This window comes from Triticum aestivum, chromosome 4A (genome assembly GCF_018294505.1).
Source record: "Triticum aestivum cultivar Chinese Spring chromosome 4A, IWGSC CS RefSeq v2.1, whole genome shotgun sequence".
In the NCBI taxonomy this organism is placed as follows: domain Eukaryota; kingdom Viridiplantae; phylum Streptophyta; class Magnoliopsida; order Poales; family Poaceae; genus Triticum; species Triticum aestivum.
The window spans coordinates 457828818-457837758 of NC_057803.1; positions in this window are offsets into that span (position 1 = coordinate 457828818).

The following is an 8941-nucleotide window of genomic DNA, read 5'->3' on the forward strand; positions in this document are numbered from 1 at the left end:
GGTAGGATTTTTGAAACTTAGGCGAGTACTGGATTGCAGCTAAGCCCCCGAGTGTGAGGTTTGCTCATCACTCGGTAGGATTTTTAACACTTAGGCGAGTATTAGACTGCAGCTAAGCCCCTGAGTGAGAGGCTTGCTCATCACTCGGTAGGATTTTTTTAAACTTAGGCGAAACGGATTCGCAGCTAAGCCCCCGAGTGAGAGGCTTGCTCATCACTCGGTAGGATTTTTTAAACTTAGGCGAAACGGATTCGCAGCTAAGCCCCCGAGTGAGAGGCTTGCTCATCACTCGGTAGGATTTTTTTTAAACTTAGGCGAAACGGATCCGCAGCTAAGCCACCCACTAGGGATTTCAGAAACAAACATAAGCAATCGACAATCATTTTAGAAGACTGTAAAACTCTTGTCTTTGATAAACAGACTACAAATGTGCTTTTTATTACATCTCAACATACTGAGTACTTGAATATAAAAGGGGTGGAGCAGTTCCGCATTCCAAGCGCGCGGCTCGTCTTTCTTGTGCTTGACGTTGTAGAGGTGGTATGCTCTGTTGTGGAGCACTCGGGTGACAACGAAGGGGCCTTCCCAAGCAGGAGCAAGCTTGTGTGGTTTCTGCTGATCCACTCGGAGAACCAAGTCTCCCTCTTGAAATGCTCGACCTCTCATGTTTTTGGCATGGAATTGACGCATGTCTTGCTAATAGATGGTCGACCGGATCAAGGCCATCTCTCTTTCTTCTTCTAGGAGATCAATTGCATATTGTCATGCCTGTTCAGCTTCTGCTTCTGAGAAAAGCTCGACTCGAGGAGCACTATGGAGTAAGTCACTCGGAAGTACAGCTTCAGCTCCATAAACCGAGAAAAAGGGAGTTCTGCCAGTCGACTGATTGGGAGTTGTCCTCAGTCCCCACAACACTGACGGAAGTTCATCGACCCAGGCTCCTGCTGCGTGTTTGAGACCATGCATCAGTCGGGGTTTCAGTGCTTTGAGAATCAATCCATTTGCTCTTTTAGCTTGTCCATTCGACTGGGGGTGGGCGACCGAAGCATAGTCGACTCGAGTACCTTGAGAAGCACAGATGGCTCTGAACTCATCAGAATCGAAGTTCGATGGTGGACGCCAATTGTCGTGGTTCTAAGACTGACAGTAGAATGGGGGGTAGGTATGAGGAGGCAAGATCCTAGCTATGGAGTAGTTGTACACACGAGTTTACGAGTTCAGGCCCTTCACGGAGGAAGTAACAACCCTACGTCTCAGTGCCCGGAGGCGGTCGACTGGATTGTGTATATGTGTCTGTTTACAAAGGATGCGAACCCTTGTCCCAGAGGAGGGGGGTGGCTTATATAGAGTGCGCCAGGACCCCAACTCCCCTCCGTTACACATGGTTCAATGTACATTAAGAGTGGAACGTTACTGGTAACGCTAGCAATTAAGTGATATAAATGATAATTAAGTCTATGAGTAAACGCCCGACCGTTGTTGCGTAGAGTGGCTTTAGATCTTCTGTACGTCGAGTGGTTTTTGTGACGGTCGAGTGTCATTGATTCTTCCGAGTGGAATGCCTCTGGTCGAGTGGATGATGGTACCCCTCGAATGCTTCTGATTTTAGGGCGATGACCTTGGGGAGGGAGTCTAGGTCAGGCCTATGACCCTACCCTAGGTGAATAGCTTCATCATTATCCCCCGAATGGTTCGGGGCTTGAGTGGAGAAGGAGTTCAGAATTCCTCCGATTCAATTTTCGTGCTCCGGGAGCGTTTTATTTGCGACCAAGCGAACAATTATGATGATCTCAACTTCTTTTCAGTTGCCTTGATCCATTCTTGTTTCTGCCAAGTGAATTTTAATGCGATGTTTTGAGTACTGATATGGAAAAGATCTTCCATCTTACAGGTTGCCTTGCTGCGCGCGGATATCGTGGGATCCGAATTTGGGGAAGCGTGCGGGACAGGGGAGGCCACAGTAATAGGAGGGGATTAGGAGAGGCCGCCTCGATAACCGCGCCACCTTTTTCGCCACGTACCTCGCGCATGACTGTTGCGGGATTTGACTGGATCTTCCGGACCCACAGGTCAGCCACTCGGAAGCGGCCTCATATAGAGTGCCAGATTGGGGTTTTGTGCGCAACGCGTCCCCATTCTCCTCCTTTCTCCTCTGCTTTCTCCGCCATTCCCATCTCTGCTCTTAGTGCCGCTGCTCCGTTCGAGCTTCGCCTGCGACTATGGGGAAGGAGAAGATGGTGGCCCTAGAGCGCGCAAAGAAGGCGATGGCGAAGGCGAAGTGGAAGAGGTCCAACCGGGACGGATCCTCGTCGAGATCCGGCCTGCCGCGCGGCTGGATCCAGGGCGACTGGATTCGGTCGACGATCAGCCAAGACGACATCGATGATCTGGTCGAAGGGGGGATGATTCCCCATGAATCGGCGCGGCTTTCAGAAGGAGAGACCGAACCGCATCCGCGAGATGGTGAGTGCGTTCTCCTTGCAACTCATGTTGACCGTGGATTTTCTCTGCCTCCCCATCCTTTCTTCCTGGGATTCTCGAACTTCTTTGGAGCACAACTTCACCACTTCAATCCCAACTCCATCGTATATCTTGCCGCTGGAAACCTAGTATCTGCAACAATGTCTTTAGTCGCAAAGTAATATGATAGTGGTGGTAGCAGCAACAAAAGTAAAGACATCAAAAGTAATGTTTTTGGTATTTTGTAGTGATTGTAACAGTAGCAGCGAGAAAGTAAATAAGCGAGAACCAGTATAAGGAAAACTCGTAGGCACCGGATCAGTGATGGATAATTATGCCGGATGTGGTTCATCATGTAACAGTCATAACATAGGGTGACATAGAACTAGCTCCAATTCATCAATGTAATGTAGGCATGTATTCCGTATATAGTCATACGTGCTTATGGAAAAGAACTTGCATGACATCTTTTGTCCTACCCTCCCGTGGCAGCGGGGTTCTATTGGAAACTTAGGGATATTAAGGCCTCCTTTTAATAGAGAACCGGAACAAAGCATTAGCACATAGTGAATACATGAACTCCTCAAACTATGGTCATCACCGGGAGTGGTCATGATTATTGTCACTTTGGGGTTGCCGGATCATAACACATAGTAGGTGACTATAGACTTGCAAGATAGGATTAAGAACTCACATATATTCATGAAAACATAATAGGTTCAGATCTGAAATCATGGCACTCGGGCCCTAGTGACAAGCATTAAGCATAGCAAAGTCATAGCAACATCAATCTCAGAACATAATGGATACTAGGGATCAAACCCTAACAAAACTAACTCGATTACATGATAAATCTCATCCAACCCATCACCGTCCAGCAAGCCTACGATGGAATTACTCATGCACGGCGGTGAGCATCATGAAATTGGTGATGGAGGATGGTTGATGATGACGATGGCGACGAATCCCCCTCTTCGGAGCCCCGAATGGACTCCAGATCAGCCCTCCCGAGAGGTTTTAGGGCTTGGCGGCGGCTCCATATCGTAAAACGCGATGATTTCTTCTCTCTGATTTTTTCTCATCGAAACTCAATATATGGAGGTGGAGTTGGAGTCGGAGACGCAACATGGGGCCCACGAGGTAGGGGGCATGCCCTAGGGGGGGCGGGCGCGCCCCCCACCCTTGTGAGAAGGGTGTGGACCCCCTGGTCTTCATCTTTGGCGAGGATTTTTTATTGTTTTTTCTAAGATGTTCCGTGGAGTTTTAGGTCATTCCGAGAATATTTGTTTTCTGCTCATAAAACAACACCATGGTAATTCTGCTGAAAACAGCGTCAGTCCGGGTTAGTTCCATTCAAATCATACAAGTTAGAGTCCAAAACAAGGGCAAAAGTGTTTGGAAAAGTAGATACGACGGAGACGTATCAACTCCCCCAAGCTTAAACCCTTGCTTGTCCTCAAGCAATTCAGTTGACAAACTGAAAGAAAGAAAGAAAAACTTTTACAAACTCTGTTTGCTCTTGTTGTTGTAACTATGTCAAGCCTGCATTCAAGTTTTCAGCATAGATCATAACTAACCACACTTGCAATAATTCTCAGGTCTCATCATTACTCATATCAATAGCATAATCAACTAGCAAGCCATAATAATAAATCTTGGTTGACAACACTTTCTCAAAACAATCATAATATGATATAACAAGATGGTATCTCGCTAGCCCTTTCTGAGACTGCAAAACATAAATGCAGAGCACCTTTAAAGATCAAGGACTGACTAGACACTGTAATTCATGGTAAAAGAGATCCAATCATAGTCATACCCAATATAAGTTAACAGTGATGAATGCAAATGACGGCTGCGCTCTCCAGCTAGTGCTTTTTAATAAGAGGGTGATGACTCAACATAAAATTAAATGGATAGGCCCTTCGCAGAGGGAAGCAGGGATTTGTAGAGGTGCCAGAGCTCGGTTTTGAAATAGAGATAAATTGCATTTTGAGCGATATACTTTCATTGTCAACGTAACAACTAAGAGATGGCGATATCTTCCATGCTAAACACATTATAGGCGGTTCCCAAACAGAATGGTAAAGTTTATACTCCCCCTCCACCAACAAGCATCAATCCATGGCTTGCTCGAAACAATGAGTGCCTCCAACATACATCAGGTCCCAGGGGGAGTTTTCTTTGCAATTAATTTTGATTTAGTTTGCATAAAGCATGGGACTGGGCATCCCGGTGACCAGCCATTTTCTCGTGAGTGAGGAGCGGAGTCCACTCCTCTTGAGAATAACCCGCCTAACACATAAGATAAGGACAGCCTTTGTTGATACATGAGCTATTCGAGCATACAAAACAGAATGTTTATTTGAAGGTTTAGAGTTTGGCACATACAAATTTACTTGGAACGGCAGGTAGATACTGCATATAGGAAGGTATAGTGGACTCATCTGGAATAACTTTGGGGTTTAAGGGTTTGGATGCACAAGTAGTATTCCCGCTTAGTACAAGTGAAGGCTAGCAAAAGACTGGGAAGCGACCAACTAGAGAGTGACAACAGCCATGTACATGCATTAAAATTAATAAACATTGGATGCAAGCATGAGTAGGATATAATCCACCATGATCATAAATATCGTGAAGGCTATGTTGATTTTGTTTCAACTACATGCGTGAACATGTGCCAAGTCAAGTCACTTAAATCATTGAAAGGAGGATACCACACCGTCATACCACATCATAATCATCTCAATAGCATGTTGGCACACAAGGTAAACCATTATAACTCATAGCTAATCAAGCATGGCACAAGCAACTATGATCTCTAATTGTCATTGCAAACATGTTTATTAATAATAGGCTGAATCAAGAACGAGGGACTCATCATATTTACAAAAACAAAAGAGGTCGAGTTCATACCATCTTTCTCATCTCAGTCAGTCCATCATATATCATCATAATTGCCTTTCACTTGCACGACCGAACGGTGTGAATAATAATAAGAGTGTACGTGCATTGGACTAAGCTGGAATCTGCGAGCATTCAATAAATAGGAGAAGACAAGGCAATATGGGCTCTTGGTTAAATCAACAATAATGCATATAAGAGCCACTTCAACAATTTAATTATGGTCTTCTCCTACCGACCCTCAAAGAAAAGAAAAAAATAAAACTATTTACACGGAAAAGCTCCCAACAAGCAACAAAAGAACGGGAAATATTTTTGGGTTTTCTTTTTAATTATTACTACTACAGCAGAAAAATAAACTACTACTAATTTTTTGGTTTTTCTTAAGGTTTAACAAACACACAAGAAGAGAGGAAAAGGAAAATAAACTAGCATGGATATTACAGTGAAAAAGTATGAGCACCGACATCTGGCAATGAGTGTGTGTGAGCATAAATGTAATGTCGGTGAGAAATACGTACTCCCCCAAGCTTAGGCTTTTGGCCTAAGTTGGTCTATGGCCATGGCTGGCCTGGCGGATATCCATAATAATAGTTGTTGGGGTCGTACTCTTGTGGTTCCTGTTCTGGCTCCTCGACTGATGCAGGGTTCCGGTGGGCGTGAATAGCCGTCAACGGAACAAGGTACGTGCCTGCAGTTAAATCAAACAAAGAAGGAGCAGGCAAGGTAATAGTCTCAGGATGATGTTTATTAAAGAACAATTGATATTTAAGCTCCCCTGCCCTATTTTTAACAATAAAATCATGTGCCACAATACTTTTATGATCTTGATAAACACGGGGCAGCACCTTTTCTTCCTTCTCAGCATGCCTAATAGGTATGTTAAAATGTGCGGCTAGGCGTGTGGCATAGATGCCTCCAAAGATGGGGCCCTTAGTACGGTTCATATTTAACCGTCTAGCAATAATACCGCCCAAACTAAAAGTGTTATCAATGTATAAACCTTGGAGCAGAATAATTAAATCAGGGATATTAAGGTTTCCAGAATTTCCGCGTCCAATTAAGCAACGGCTAGCAAATAATGCAAAGTAATGCAAAACAGGGAAATGTATGCTAGTGATTCGTGCGTCGAAAACCTTCTTGGTTTCTCCTACAGTGATATTATCAATAAACCCAGCCACATCATCATGATGTGGTTCTTCTGTCTTGCCCTCAGAAGGGACTAAACAAATCCGACAGAAATCATAAAGTGACATCTCCTTATGCTCATCATATAAATGAAACTTCACCGTAGGTGGTGAGTTCCTAGAATGAAAATGAAAGTTTTGCACAAAGGTATTTGTGAGTAAGAGATACTGATCGCATTGGTCATGGAGGAAAGCGGTGAGGTCTGCATTGTGAGCCAATTCATGAAAATCTTCATAGATACCGGCTGCTGTCAAGAAATCATCAAAAGGCCATTCACACGCCCGAATCTCCGTGGTGCATGGCAAATTATACTTAGGCTTCGGTGCCTTTTCTTTCGAGCTTTGGCTCGATGAGCCCCTCAATAATCTCCTCATCATTTTCTGAAAAATTCTGAAATTTTTAGTAACTTCAAAATAAAAGTGAACCAACTTCAATAAAACTGATAGCAACTACTCCTACAAGTACCTAGAGCCTATATCAAGCATTAGAACTACTTGGAACCATATAAGTTTGACATGCAAGCTCAAGAACATGGTCACCTATGCAGCACAAATTTGCAAAGAATAAAACACTGGAAAAAAATGAATTGGACCAGTGGAGGAGTCACATACCAAGGAACAATCTCCCCAAGCAGTTTTGCGAGAGGTGCTTTGAGCAAGGAGATCGAAAATCACAGCAAAAGTGGCTGGAACTCGTGCTTGAGTTGGTTTTTCGGGTTTGTGTGAGATAGAGGAAGAAGATGGGTGCTGGGATAAGTGGAGGAGGTCCACCGTGGGCCCACGAGGCAGGGGGCGCGCCCTATAGGGGGGGCGCCCACCACCCTCGTGGCCAGGTGGCAGCTCCTCCCGCGGTAATTTTTGCACACTAAATCCTCAAATATTCCTGAAAAAATCATATTAAATTGGCATGGCATTCTGAGGACTTTTATTTTTGGGATATTTTTAAATTGCACATATAAGTTAGGAAACAGACAGAAAATACTATTTTTACTTTATTTAATATAAATAACAGAAAGTAAAAGTGGGGTACAGAAGGTTGTGCTTCTAGTTTCATCCATCTCATGCTCATAAAAAAGAATCCACTAACAAGGTTGATCAAGTCTTGTTAACAAACTCATTCCGATAATCATGAAACCGGAGAAATTTCGAATAACACTAAGTTACCTCAACGGGGATATGCACATCCCCAATAATAAGAATATCATAGTTCTTCTTGACAGTAGGAAGAGGAAATTCAAAACCTCCAAATATAATCGATGGAATTTTTCCAATAGAGTTGATACTATGAACTTGAGGTTGTTTCCTCGGAAAGTGTACCGTATGCTCATTAACATTAACATGAAAAGTGACATTGCCTTTGTTGCAATCAATAACAGCCCCTGCAGTATTAAGAAAAGGTCTTCCAAGAATAATAGACATACTATCATCCTTGGGAATATCAAGAATAACAAAGTCCGTTAAAATAGTAACATTTGCAACCACAACAGGCACATCCTCACAAATACCAACAGGTATAGCAGTTGATTTATCAGCCATTTGCAAAGATACTTCAGTAGGTGTCAGCTTATTCAAGTCAAGTCTATGATATAAAGAGAGAGGCACAACACTAACACCGGCTCCAAGATCACATAAAGCAGTTTTAATATAATTTCTTTTAATGGAGCAAGGTATAGTAGGTACTCTGGGGTCCCCAAGTTTCTTTGGTATTCCACCCTTAAAAGTATAATTAGCAAGCATGGTGGAAATTTCAGCTTCCGGTATCTTTCTTTTATTAGTAATGATATCCTTCATATATTTAGCATAAGGATTTGTTTTGAGCACATCAGTTAATCTCATACGCAAAAAGATAGGCCTAATCATTTCAGCAAAGCACTCAAAATCCTCATCATCCTTTTTCTTGGATGGTTTCGGAGGAAAAGGCATGGGTTTCTGAACCCAAGGTTCCCTTTCTTTACCATGTTTCCTGGCAACAAAGTCTCTTTTATCATAACATTGATTCTTTGATTGTGGGTTATCAAGATCAACAACAGGTTCAATTTCTATATCATTATATTACTAGGTTGAGCATCATCATGAGCATTATCATTAACATTATTACTAATTTCAGGTTCATTACCAGATTGTGTTTCAGCATCAGAAATAGAAATATCATTTGGATTCTCCGGTGTTTCAGTAATAGGTTCACTAGAAGCATGCAAAGTCCTATCATTTTTATTTTTTCTTCCTTTTAGAAGGACTAGGTGCATCTATATTATTTCTCTGAGAATCTCGCTCAATTCTCTTAGGATGGCCTTCAGGATACAAAGGTTCCTGAGTCATTCTACTAGTTCTAGTAGCCACTCTAACATCATTATCATTATTCTTACTATTCAATTCATTGATCAAATCAT